Source organism: Zosterops lateralis (genome assembly GCF_965231275.1).
Source record: "Zosterops lateralis genome assembly, chromosome: 24".
NCBI classification, from domain to species: Eukaryota; Metazoa; Chordata; class Aves; order Passeriformes; family Zosteropidae; genus Zosterops; species Zosterops lateralis.
Window position 1 is genome coordinate 1,805,066 of NC_139784.1, and position 14,744 is coordinate 1,819,809.

Below are 14,744 nucleotides of genomic sequence, written 5' to 3' on the forward strand. Positions count from 1 at the left end.
ATTGCATCTCAGCCAGTCTGCTCCAGGTTCAGCTGAGTTTTCTGCTTTTCCTGCCCAGATTTTCCCAGACTGCCACTGCCACTGTTGGGAATGATGATGCAAAAGCCTCTTTAGCTGTTCCCAGCCAGATGTGTTCTCCTGTTTCATCATTCTGCAGATCTTTGTGTGCTTTGCTGCTCCCAGGGCCTGTGTCAGGCTTGGAGACTGGGCTTCTGTTCCTGTCCAGGCTTTGGTCAGGGCTGTGCCAGATCCCACTGCCTCCCACCACAGTGAGCAACTCCAGACTGAGAGCACTGAGAGCTCTGCTGAGAGCTTTACTTGTCATCCTTTTCCCAGAAAAGCTCCTCTTTTCTTTTCCAAAACGTGCACATCCATATCTGTGCACAAATGCAGGCATGGCCACACACACACACACACAGACACACACATACACACCTGCACACATATTTACACACGTGCACACCACACACCTGCACTCAGCATGTATCACATCACAGGATGGTTTGGGAGGGAAGGGTCCTTAAAGCTCATCTCACTCCAACCCCCTGCCATGGGCAGGGACACCTTCCACTATCCCATATTGCTCCAAGCCCTGTCCAACCTGACCATGGACACTTTGAAGGATCCAGGGGCAGCCACAGCTGCTCTGGGCACCCTGCACCAGGGCTTCCCCACCCTCACAGGGAGGAATTCCTTCTTAATGTCCATCAACCCTGCTGTTGGTCAGTGGGAAGTCATTCTCCTTTATCCTATCCCTGTCCAAAGTCCCTCTCCAGCTCTCTTGGGCCCCTTTAGGCACTGGAAGGGGCTCTAAGGTCTCCCTGGATCCTTCTCTTCTCTGAACTAAAATGCAAACCTGCTGTGACACGTCCAGCAGCAATGCCCAGGAGCAATGCCCATGGGATTCCTGGGACAGGACATATTCTTCTCCTGGTCATCTATTCACTATGCTGTAGTTAGTTTGGACCAGGGCCATGGCATCCAGCCCCTGGGGATCCCTGAGCAGCAGAGGTGTCATGGCAGTGGGTGTGTGGTGACATCTGTGTGCCACCAGGGATCCACCCCAGGACTCATCCTGCAAGCACAGCTCCAAGGTCCAGGCCAGGTACAGATTTTCCCATACCTGACAGAGGTTTACTCCTTTCAGGGACATCCAAATAGGACCTGCTGCCACCTCAGCTGGAAATGGAGCAAAGAAGGTCATGATGAGGGACCTGTTGACTGCCTGGAGGAAAGATTAGTTTCCCAAGCTGTGAAGATTCTGGTGACTCCTTTCATTCTCTTGCTAAAGATCTGTGACACCTGTGGCTGGACTCTTGAGGATAGAGGTGCACTGTCCCAGAGTGGATGCACAATCTGTGTGGAGAACCTCTGGAGTAAGGAAGAAGCTACCTGTGATGATGAGCCCATGGGAAGGTGAAGGAAGGTGAACCTACACTCCTGCTGGAAAAGGTGAAGCATTTCAGAGCTGTTTGAATTGGACTCAGCTTGGCCTCTGACTGTGATACAGCCTGATGTGGGATATTCCCATAGGACCATCACCCTCTGTCTTCCCAGTATCTCATGTGCCTCCCACTGTCAGATCTGGCTTGGACTCAGAAAACAAACTCAGACAACACAAAGCTCTGTGCATTCCTTGCAGTGACTCTTGCAGAGTGACCCCTCAGGCTCTTTTCTCCCCTCCAGTCAACTTCTGGGCATAGCTTTGGTTCCATCACTGCCACGACAGTAAATACTTCAATTCCCATGAGAATTGAGATTATTTCTGTGACTGGGATTTTAAAAGTCACAAGGATTCAGTTGGCAGAACCTGCAGGGTTGATCCAGGGGCCTGCAAGGGAAAATACCACCTGACAATAGGAAATGTAGCAAAATCACAAGTTTATTGTTTTTGTTCACTCCATGCAAAGTGTCAGGTTATGGTGTCATTCATCAGGGTGTCTCTGTAAATAAGCCATGATGATTTTCCTTCCTTGTTCACAAAACAGAGATACTCAACCACAGCTTGTGTAATTGCTGGGAGTTTTGGGTGAATTCCCTGACCCTAATCCAACCTTCGCTTTTTGCTCCTGTAGTGGCACTTCAGAAGACTCACAGAGTCTCTCTCCTATTCCCAAGGCAATGGGATCATGGAAAACTGGCAGTAGGATCATGAACCCACACAGTAATCTGTCACCACAGAGAGAGGACAAATCCAGGATTTGCTTCAAGGGCTCTTGAGGAACTGGCCCAAGGTCTAAAGCCTTGTTTCTGCTGTTTCATTTTCATTTCCTCCATGATACATCATCACATAATGTGGTGCCTTCTTTCCCACTCATTCCTAATAAGCCATTCACAACTCCCTTCCTGTGAAATATTTTCCCCTGAAATTCCTTGTGGAAGACACTGGTCAGAAAGCCATGGAAGCTGCTGTCCTGTCAGTCCTCATACCACAGGATCACAACTGGACCCTCCTTGCCCTGGGGACTGTGCTTTGTGGTGGGGATGAGGATACTCATTTTGCATCAATAGCTTTGCCCCAGATGATCAGAATTATTTTTGCCAAGCTGAAAGTCTCTTGAAAGAGTTGAAATTTTTAAAGAGGAAAATACTGAAATGTCTGACATGGAAAAGTAGTGAAGAGAGCACCAAAAGGGGACTACTGTGAGTAATGTCTTACCTGGGAGCTCCAGAGTTTCCAGTTTGACAAAAAAAAAAAGCTTTGCTGCAGAGAATACTGTGAATATTTTCAGGGAATGCTGAACACCCTAAAGTGTGAGATTCTCAGAGGAATTTGAGCCCAGTGGTGTATGCTGAGGACACAGGAAGCAAAATATCTCCATTCAGGCCTCCCTCAGAACAACCCAGTCAGATCCAAGTCTTCCACACTCACTGCATTCTTATCTTTGCCAGAGCAGATGAAGCTACTGACAATGTCCAGGGCTGAAACAAATTTGGGTGCTTGAAAAATCAGTTAGAAAGGAATTTTTGGAGGCATCTGAAAGTATTCCTGCACCTTCTCCAACTCAGCATGGTGCTCTGGGCTGGTCTGATAGTTGAGCAGACAAGGGTGACCCAAAGCCAGGTCTCACCCCGTCCATACCTGTTCAGGGAGCACCTGAGGGGCAGGAGGGCCCGGACAGGGGGGTTTGGCAGGAGGTTTGACACTTATTGTTCACTAAAGTGAGCAGCCCAGCCTAATGCAGGTCATTCACTCCCTGCTCCTGCCCGGTCAGCTGCAGTATTAGCGCTGGTCAAAGGTCTCCCCAAACATTTAGCATCCATTAAAAGCTAACCTTTCCGTGGGATGTTTGAGCTTTCAGTGGCTGGATAGCTGCAGGCCATGCACGGGGCTCGCTGCCTCTCTGGGGGTCTCTGCCTGTCCAGCCCCTGCTGGGAGAGCAGCATTCCAGCAGTGGATGTTCCCTCCGCCTCCCATCACTCCTCCAGCAGCCCCACAGCGTGCACAGCTTGCTGGCAGCTGGACATTCCTTGTGGGCACTGTCAAGTTTGCTGGTCTTCTCCCTCCGAAAATAAACAGCAAAATGTATTTGAGATCAGAGCTTAGTAGGAAATAGTTTTAAATGGGTTTTCTTTCCTTTGCGGGGCAGGTTTTCAAAGATTTGGAATTTTTCCCATCATATATTGTGATCAAAGCAGAGATCATGGAGTGTCAGTTTGATTTTTCAGTGGGGCCTATCAGATTTGTCATTTAAATTTAACTTGGTGGATGGTAAGCACATCAGGACGGTGCTTTGCGTCCAGCAGTGAGAAGGAGAGAAAAGGAAAATGCTTCTGAGAAAGATCCTAAAGGATCTGACAGAACTGCAGAGAGCTCAGGGAGCGCTTTGCCGCACTCAGGACTGAACAAGAAGCTCAAGATCTGACTCAGTATCAGAGTTAAATGTTTAAGATTAGGCTTATGGCTCCATTAAAGCCTTTTACTGTATGGGATTGGGTATGGCAACAAAGCAAAAGCTTTGGCCTGAAGAGAGCTATAATAACAATAGCAATAATAACAACAATTTGTTGCTATGACTGTTATTAATGTTATTGTGATTATTGTTGTATTTTGGTTGAAATAGAAACATGGTTTAATTAAAATACATGCTAATCTCTAACCTGTAAAAACAAAGAAACCTTGTGGAGAGTCAGAATTAAGAATTTAACACTGAGTTGGATCCAGTTCCAACATTTTAACTGGAATGATAAGAACTTCTCAAAACCTGGGGTGATGTTGCTCTAAGGACAGTGATTTTATCACAGCTTGTTCCATCTACACCCTCAGACAACCCTTGACTGTCAGTGCTGGATTCTTCCTCCTTGTCTCCAAGCCCAAAGTTTCCAGTGCAGTAGCAGCAGCCCTGCTTCACTCTCTTGTGCTCTCAGCTTTGCTTTGTTTGTAAACCCCATGTGTAAAGGCACACTACTCTTTTTAGCTTCACAAAAGGGATTCCTAATGTTTTCCTCTTCCTTCCCTTTCTCCCCTGTTTTCCAGCTCTCCCTCCTTTAACCACCTCTGTCCTATATCAAGGTTTAGAGGCTGGCAGATGCCTGATGAGCCTCACTTTGCTGGTCACTCCTGATTTCATGGCTCTTACTTTGGAGACACTTTGCATTTGTGTTTTTGGCTTGAAGTGTTGCCATAACAAACCAGTATTTTCCTGAAAATAAAGCATAAGGTATCCTTAGGAGTGTTTACATGGGAGAAAAGGGATTTTTTTTCCCCCCTGACACTTATGAGTGCTCAGATTCTGACTGCCTCTGGAGGAACCAGGGTGCTGTGCATTCCCACTATCTCGTGCAATGGTTTTCTTATTTAGGTCCTCAGGCCCTCAGAGCTGGTGGGTTTGGGTCTGAAACTTTGAGCTGATTATTTTCTGGATTTCAAAACTTTTGGACTTGAAATGAAGGACTTCCATCTGTGAGTAGGTACAGGAAGAATGAATTTGGGTTTAAAGTTGTGAAAGACACTCCTCACACTGCTGCTGCTTTTACCCTCACAAGGAGAGAAGACAAAACTGAATTCCAAATCCTTTGTACAAATCCTTTGTGTTACTATTGCTCTGGATGAAGCAAGCTCTATGGAGATTAAAAGAGGATGAACATGGGAAATGGAAACTGAAAGGGGCAGAAAGCTTTTTCCTGTTGAGGAAGGCTCTTCCAGGGGATCAGCACCTCCTGGGTAAGGAGGCATCAGCCAGCATGAGCATCTCTCAGAGCTGTGGCCAGGAAAGATCAGCAGAGCTTGACTGCAGGGACAGCTGAGACAGCCCCTGCATTAAATCAGCCTCACAAAATAAGTAGAAACTGCCTCAGAATGTCCCCATCAAAGCCTAATTATCTGCTGACTTCTTAGACATAAGAGAATTTTCTTTGTCTATTTAATTTCATGCTTATCATCAAACTAGTCATTAAATAGCTGAGTATTAGGGGAAAAATGCAAAGCTTTCTGGTCTGTCTTGTTTAATCCTTCAGCCCCTCCCTTCCCTCCTCCCCGTCCCACTTTCTCTCTGGCACAGTCAGGAAGAGGGGAGAGCAGGCAGGGGGTCCCTGCTGGGCACTGTGGCAGTCCCTGGGTCCTGGTCTCCAGGTGGACAGAATTTGGGAGTCCTGGGAAAGGCTGGGATGGAAAATCCCCCAGTTCCATGCCAGAGCCCAGCTCTGGTTGCTGGCAATTTGGACTTGGCATCCCATGGGATGTAGCAGAGATGCAGAAGCCACTAAGACTGGGATGAGACCCAGAGGTCTGATCATTACAAGGAAAATGAATTGTCTGTGAGTCAGGTGAATCATTTAAACAGAACTGAAATGATTGAACAGCAAATGGTGCTGGGCTTTCCTGTCTCCTGACATATTAGTGGGGGACATTACATGAAATTGGAAAATAAAAAATTGTCAGTCACTGGAAGGCTTTTGTGTGTCAGATGAATCAAGGATGTGGAATTGGTGCTTTGGGCTATATTTGAAATCAGGAACATAGAAACATTTAAGCAATGACTGGCTACTTAAACTGATGCCAGCCCTGTCCCACTGGGATGAGCTCCTGCTTCAGGTCTTGGCTGCTCCTCAGCAGAAGTGGGCTGTGTGGAGGGAACAGGGCAGGGCTGAGCCTGCAGCAGCTTTCTGCAGCCTGCTTGATAAACCTTCTTCTGGCCATGGCAGGATTTTGGCTCAGCTATCCCAGGACACACCTAGGGAGACAATTCTCAGCTTCACAAGGATTTGTGGCAATGTCCTGTCTGCTTCTCCACTGCAGTATCTCTTCTTCTGAGGGCACATCACTGTCCAGTCAGCCTATACAGCAAGACAATCCCATCCAAAAGACCCTTGATTAAGTGTTTTGCCTTGATGCCAATTCCTGCTTTCTGCACTTTGGTTTCTGATGTCCAGGAGGAACCATGCCCTAGCAGCAGCCTCCAAGCTGTAAACTTTTGACCTGAGCTAATTACTGAATTCACTTTATAGAAGTAATGAGGTTCTGAGCCTCTGCAATGCCTTGGAGGCTCTAGAGAGTCCGAGCCAAAACCTGAGCTCCCTAATCAGTTCTGACTCTGTTTTTTTTATTCATTTACCGAGTGCCCCGAGGCACTGCCGCTCCTTGAGCTCCCTGGGAGGAGCTGCAGCGCTGCTCTCCCCAGTCTGCCACGGGGCAAAACATCCCAGTCAGGGCTGCAGGTACACTCAGCACCTCAGTGATGAGAGGAGGAGACACCAATGGGGACCAGTGGTCAGAGCAGCTGGGCCAGGAGAGTTGTGCTCAAGTCTTTCCTCAAATCTACTATTGGGCAACTGAGATCTCCTCTTTCTGCTTCAAAACCTCCAATAAACAAACTGATGGAATTTTGCTATCAGTGGGAGAGCACTTGGATAGCAGTGGGCAGTGTAAGGATGAGAGGAAGGGGAGGTGTGGCTGTACAGGACCATTCATGGACACTGGCAGCAGCAGCATAGCAGGAGCAGGCAGTGGGAACACTGCAGAGATGTTCCTGTGCTCTGGGCAGCTTGTGAAATCCCATCTCCCTCACTTTGCTGAGTTCTTTCCACCCAGTACAGGCAGGCCTTAACCACCAGTCCAAAACTAAGCCCAGAGAAGCTGTGGATGCCCCATCCCTGGATCTGTTCAAGGCCACGTTGGGTGGGGCTTGGAGCAATCTGGATTTTTTTCTACTGGAAGGTGTCCCTGCCCATGGCAGGGGATTGAAAGTAGATGAGCTTAAAGGTCTCTTCCAAGCCAAGTAATTGTAAGATTCTATTACTCTGATTCTGCCTTTCCCTAGGAACACTCAGGAGTTGTCAGCACCTGAAGAAGGGCTGGAGACCTGCAAAAAAACCCTCAGCACCAAGCCCACTACGGGTCTCCAGTTGCTCATGGAGCTGATGGGCTCAGCTTCTCCTCTCAAAGGCTTCCCCTTGCCCTTGAGCTTGCTCTGTTTGTCCCTCTCTCTTACATGCTGAGGCACCCCCAGGGCTGACACTGGGGGGAAGGTGACTGTATCACCTGGGTCAGGGCAGTGCTGACCAGCTCCACCTCCAGCAGCCTCCCACCCTGGGGCTGTGTGGTGAGAGGAGCATCCCCACTTCCCAAGACAGGAATGGAGAAGGGAAGGTGAGGTGTCCCTGGCCACCTTCATGACCAGTTTGAGGCATGAATGGTTCTGCAGGCAGATGCGGTCTCCTGATGCTGATCCAGCTGTGCTGCCATGGTGGGCTCCTGCTGAGCCTCACTGGGCAGTGGGGGACCCCAGGGTGAGCTCTGCCCCACTGAGGGACCCCAGGGTGAGCTCCACTCCACTCTGGGCAGTGGGGGACCCCATCCTGAATCACCCCCAGGTACATCCTGCCCGCTGCTGGCAGAGTCCTGGCAGACAGAGCTTGCTTTGCCTGCAAAGCCTCTCCGTGCCCTGCCCTGCAGTGTGGACAGGAGCAGGGTCAGCTGGGGCACAGGGAAGGCAGAGCTGTCAGAATGCAGGAATGGTCCTGCTGCTGCTGCCCCTGCTGCTGCTGCTGTGGATCCCAGGGAGGCAGTGCTGGCAGGAGCAGGGACAGGGATTTACATTGCAAATCCACACAAGGCTGAGCTCGAGGGCCAGTGCAATCATTATTGTGATCTTGGCAAACCCAGCTCTCCTCGATGAGGGTGATGTGCTTGGTAATTACATAAGATTGGCACATCTCTTTCTGCTGTTCCTCTCTCTCCCTTCAGACAGAGGGTTGGTGATTCAAACTGGGGACTCCGTGAGCATCCTTTGTTCAGCCTGACAGCTCAGATAATGGCATTTATCACACAGGTTTGAGGCATCACCTCACCTGACACAGGCCAGAGCGATTAACCTGCCATGCAAATGATATTTTGATTTTGAGTATAAAAATTCCCCAAAAATACATGTGATAGTTCTAATTTTAGCTCACAGTCATGCAAGTGAAGGATGTGCCATCTGAAACACTCAAAAATGCAGAGTTTTAAAACAGCTGTAGCAGAAAAGTGACTGAGGGGGAAGCAAGAGTGGTTCTCCCAACCAGCCCAATGTTATGGACACTGGGAAAGGGGTATTGGCAGGTGGAAATGCACCAAAGTCTTTTGCCATCAGTGGAGATGAGCTGATTTTGCACCACTTGCTGTGAACAAAGAACTTACTTGGTTTGGAGGCTGCAGAGAAGTGATGCAGAAAAATCTGTGACTGGACAGGTAGAGATAAACTGTGAGTGCCTGTTACCAACACACTTTTATAATATTCTACAGTAATATAATTATAGCATATACTTTTATAATATTATATAATTTTTATAATTCATCAGATCATCCAGGAGGAGTTAAAACTTTATCTTGGAAAATTCAGAGTGACAAGAATAGCAAGCTATAGCCAATTTAGTGGTGGATGTGACCAACAGAGTGTGTTCTTGAATTTCAGATACCTTTCCAAAAATAAGAAGAAAAAATTATAAGAACTATATTAAAAAAAAAAAATCAATCTCCTAATGATGCATGGTCACTTTGCTGTCAGTGGAACTGCCCTGGCTGTGAGCAGCATGACCAGGGAGGTGAGCACTCCTGAATAGGCTCAGGACACATTGGTTTACTAGAGATTAAAATGATTATGGGATAATCCAAAATGCTTGGAGTGAGTAATAAATCTTGGATCTCTTGTGCCACCTCTCACATCCCCAGGTGCTGCACCATCATGCTTGGGGAAGTGGGATAGTGTTGGCAAACTTGAAGGAGCTTTAAAGGAAATCCATTTCATTAAAACAGAGAAGAGTGGTAGATGTAATTTTGCAGATTTCATTTGGTGTTAAACCCACTCGCCTTTTAGTGGGACAGATAAAACCCTGCTGCCAGTGGAATGGGAAATGCAACTAGACCTGGGAGGAGTATGAAATGTGAGGTAAGAGGTGCAAGGCTGGCTGCTGGAGGTAGATTTTTTTGTGATTAGACCATTTAGTCTGGTCAGAAATAGCAGATAAGCTTTAGGGAAAACAAGCCCTTCTCTGAATTTGAAATAGAAGCAGCAAATTGACAGATGGCTCAGGATAGCAGGAGCAGTGCGGCGGGGCCAGCTAATCACCGGAGATAAGATCTGCAGCACAGGCAGACTCCCAGCCCCCGCTGTGGCACCGTCCCTGTCCCTGCAGACACCCCGGCAGGTGGGGAAATGCCACCGCACCCAGGAGTGACCTCCTGTCCCAGGGGACACGGGCAGCTCCAGCTGTGGCAGCAGTGCCTGGTGCAGCCCTGCTGCCAGGAAGGCTGAGCCAAACCACTGCCAACCTCAGCCTTTGATGGGAGCCTCCATTGTAGGGAATAAAAAAGCTCATGAGACACAATCTGCCTGAACAGCCTTGGCAGGTGTTTTCCAGCCCCAAGGAAATACGATTCATGTTACCCACAGGTATCAAAACCAACCTGTGAGAAGATGGCAAAATTAAATTCCTGAGGAAAAGGTTTGTAAGAGCATCAGGAGAGCCAGTGCTAGAGCTGGATCTTCTCATCAGTGGGGTGTGTTGGGTACTGCCTGCAAGCTTGGTAAAGAGACCCACTCCAAAGGGATCCCTGTCTCCAACTGTGCTGTGCATTCCCGAGTGTCACTGCAGTCCAGAGCATCCTGGGCTATCAGAAACTCCTGGGACACCTCTCACAGAGCACCTGACTTACCTGGGTGTTGGGAAATGGCCTGGAAATCACCACCCTGCTGTGGTTACACTGAACAGCACCAGGCTAGTTACTGTGGACTCACAGTCATTACCCAGAGAAGCTGTGGCTACCCCTGGATCCCTGGAGGTGTCCAAGGCCAGGTTGGATGGGGCTTGGAGCAATCTGGGGCAGTGGAAGGTGTCCCTGCCTGTGGCAGGGGTGGGAATGGATGGGCTTTAAAATTCCCTCCCACCAAAACCATCCTGGGATTCCATAATTCAGTGACTCTGGCACAGGAGCTGCCAGGCAAAACTAAATGGTGAATTCCATCTTTTATGCCTCCATCCGTCCCCACACTTTCTCCTGGTCTCCATTAACACAAGAGCCTTGGGAAGGTTTTGTTCAGATTACTGGGGAAGGTTTTAGGAAAATTCCTCTATGACATTCCTGAGAAAACTCTCCCCCTCACTGCTGCAGACAATCCCGTTTTCCCTCTTGGGGGACTGGGGCTGGATTGACAGAAGCCGACATCCATCCTGTGGGTGCTTGCAGCTCCCGGGGCTCTTTGTGTCAGGCTGCTTTAACAACAAACAGAGCACAGCCCCTGCAGCACCCAGGGCAGACACGGGGAGAGGGACCCAGCACGGCCAGCTCCCCATGCCTGGATTACCCCGTGGATGAAATGCAGATAAAAACGATTTTCACTTTTTTTTTCCTTTGTAAGATCCCCCATATTGACAAAATGTGAGTATGAGGCAGATTGACATCCAGATTTGACTTGGGAAACAGTTGAGTATTAACGTATTAAGCTAATGAACTCCAGTTATCCGGATTGGTTTGCCAAAATTAGACCCAGGAAATGGCTGTTTATTCAGTGGGAAAGAGAACGTAAAAGATCTGCCCCTAAAATTTCCCAAAGCAGCTGATGATGTTGTCTAATTTTAATTGAATTCTTAACCTGACACATTTCAGAGAGACTGGCTGTCAGGGAACTGACCCCTGGAAAATTCAGGATAATGGCACATGGTATTGCTCACAGATTTTAAGATTTTTCCTGTGTAAGTGTTACATTATGCATCCAGTCCAGGGTTAATAGTGCCCAGATAGAATCTGCTGTAATACACTTATATATCAAAAAGGGCTGCCTAGTAAATAAATTCAAAAGATTTTCCAAGCCAGAGCTTTTAAGGCCAAAACTCAGAGATTTCTGTGGGATTTGGAATTAAGGGGGGGATGCCATTTCAGCTGAAGGCAGCTGAGACTCCTAACAGGTTCCTGATGCTGGGCAATAGCAAGGAGTAGTGGCAGGATTATTGGAATTTCATTTGTGCACTGGCTGGGGAAGGCAATGTAATTTCTTGCCCCTTCTGCCTCCTTGGCTCTGTTGGAGGAGACTCTTTGCTCCTGCTTCCTGAATTTCATTGATAAGGTCAAACAGGGAGGATCAGCAGGGAAAAGGCACGAGAAACTCAATCCTACATGGCGAACTGAGTCGTGTTTAATCATTATTATGATAATATAACATTTATAGTGCAGTGGAGACGTGGGGCTACTAACAGAGCCATGGGGTGCCTGCACCAAAAATCCATCAAGGTCAGTACTTCACCTCCAGCAGCCCTGTGTGGCTGCCGCCAGGGAAGGATGAAAGCATGAGGAAAATACACTCTCCCAGGATATTCTCCAAGCCTCCAGCCATTTGTGTCTCAAAGATCCCTCAGGCTGGGGCATGCTGCAGTGCTCCTCACCACTGGGTATATTTTGTTTTTATTCCTATTCCTGACATATTTCCCTGGCATCATTACAGAAGGGAGGGACCGAGTGAAATTGCAGAGATGCTCCTTGACTCCTTGTTCCCTTGGCCTGGCCTTCCCCATCCTTTGCATATCCCTTTCCCTGGGATATTTATGCAAAGGGAATGACGATCTGAGCTTTTGTGACTCTCATGGCCACAGCTCAGTCTCAAACCTGACTGTGACAGTCGTGCAGAAACATTGTTAATTTGGGAAGATGAGCAGGAAGGTGCAATGTGTCTTTAAAAAGCTCCTTGCCCAGGGAGACCTGGGTCCAGCACATCACCCAAAACCCCGAGAAATTTGATAGATGAGTCTCTAACATTCTTGTCATGTCTCCCCTTCTCGTTTTGCCCCCTTCCCCAGGCTGGGAGTGCTGAGAGGCGTGCTGTGAGGTCTGCCTTGTGTCCAGGAGCCTGTCAGGGCTGGGACATGCAGCCCATGGCCTGCAGCTGGACTCACAGGAGTCTCCATCAAGCACTCATCCAAACGTCTCTCCCGGGCGGAATGCCCTGGGGTTCGGCACTCCTTTGTTTTGAAAGCCACAGTTATTTGTATCAGCAAAGCATGCAAAGAGTGCCCCAAAATGAGAGGGAGGGGGAAGAGAAAGAGGGAGGGGGGCAGAGAGTTTCTGTGCCTGATGGGATCATGCTCAGGGAAACAGGGTGAGATGAGTTTTTGGGGTCTGATATTAAGCAGAGCATCAGTGTTTTTGGAGAGAACCCCAAGGCTGTGAGGGGGAGCTGGGCTGGTGAAGGCAGAGCAAAGGAGACCCTGTGAGGATCCAGTTCTCCCCTGGGTGCTGCCAGGCTTCACAAGGCAGAGGAGAGCAGTGGGGAGGAGCAATGGGGTTTGGAAGCTGCTGCTGAATGTACACGGAGTCTGCAGATTGTGTGATAGAGAAAATCCCCCAGTTGGTTTTCTGGGAGAGCAGGGAATATGAAATCCTTTTTCTCCAGTAGATGCTACACAGGAATGACCTGGGGACATGAGAGACAGTGATAAGTGACTCTCTCCATCCCCTTTTATCCTGTTTACAACACAGAGGCTTTCCTTGAACAAAAACCTTTTTTTCCTCTCCATGCTTCTGGCTGTTGTGTCTAAATGAGCCAATTTGCTGAAGGACTCCTCCTGGAAGGACTTGAAGTCTAACAAGAATAGATGCTGGGTTGCAGCATGTTGTTTCTGGCAAAAATCAATTTCTTCACAAAAGAACAGAAATCTGTTCTTGTATTTCAGTGCTTGCCATTTCATCAGGGCTCCTGTGATACCTCTCACAGCCTTGGCCAGGAGGGAATCCCAGGGTCTATTTCTATTCAACCTATTTCCAGAAATGTTTGAAAACGGGGTCTAATGGCTCAGGGAAGGGGGAGCAAAGCACGGGGAGCAAATGTGTTTGTTACTGCTGCAGTTAATGGTTTTGTTGATATGCTGTTTATCCTTGGGCTGATGTGATTTCTGGAGCTTGAGTTGCTGTTTGACATCCAGGGGATAATCTCTTGCCAGAGGCCTGGATGGCTGCATGGCAGGGCAGGGCAGACTAAGTCTGATGCATCATCTGAGACACAAGAGATGGACCCACAGGGACAGAATCGCTCATTAATTAAAGATGTGTTGTTGTTTCCCTCTTTATATCTGTGTGGTGCTCAGGGACGTGTTCTCCTGTGACAAGGCTGCATTCTTCAGGTGCTCACCCTGAACTGCAAACGAGCAACAACAGAAAGAACCCAACATTTTGGAGACTGTTCCGGCCTCCAGGTTTCCCAATTTGCCCAGTCTCACATCAGGAGGTGTCTGCCTTCAGCTTCCCCACCTCTGAAAATAATTTCTCACTTTTCCTCCAACATTTGTCATTCTTCAGTAGCCTGAATTTTTGCTGTACAGTTATTTTGGTTTTGCCTAAATCAAGTGCAGGACAAGGCTGAGATTTCTGAAGGGAGTTTAGGATTTAAATCAGTGTATTTTATTCAATAGTATTAGAGTGTTTTATCTGGATCTCAGTTTATCTTAATCTCAGTTTAAGACATTATTCTTGTTGATAAAGCAGGTTTCCCTTCTCACCACAGGTGGGACAGGCAGCACAAAGCCAGAAAAGGGCAGAATCAGCTCAACATCAGGGGGAATTCAAAGCCTGAGGAACAAGTATAAAATTACATTTAATAGAGGGAAGAAATAGTGGAGAAGGAGAGAGCTGAGTGCTTGTCTGAACCATGAGGACAGAGGCTACAGACTTCTAAATTATTGATCTTGTGGTATAGAGTTAAATGCTTTACAGAATACAAGCCTTTCCCAATTTTTTCCCATCAAGCTCTTATTAGCATGAAGTTTGTTGACAAGAACTATTTTTCATTAAACAACAGTGACAAGAAAGAGTTATTGTCCTAATTTGAGCTTTTTAATCCATCAGTGTCTGTACCTGTGCCTCTGATGTTCTGCTGCCCTGACTAACTGGGCTGTAACTCCTCACCATGTTGGGTTTTTTTAATAATTCATTTTTTCCTTGCTTTTCCCATGAAGTAAAAGGTGACAGGAATTCAAGTGGCTCAGCAGACTCTGATCATAAAGATACTGGTTGTTGTAGCCCCATACATACAAGAAGAGTTGTGGCTTCAACTGTGGTGGATTATCTGGTCCAAACAATGAAGAGTAAACTGAAAAGCAGTCCCTCATCCAGCCCCAGGGCAAAGCTCTGTGAGACAGGACAGGAACCTGCAGTTCCACCATGAATGGGTCACATCCTGCTGGAGAAAATTTAGTGTATCTCTAAGTATGGAGAAAAACCAGGATTATTAAGAAAGCAAAACTATTTGCAGGATGGACTCCCTAAAGTGACCATGATCATG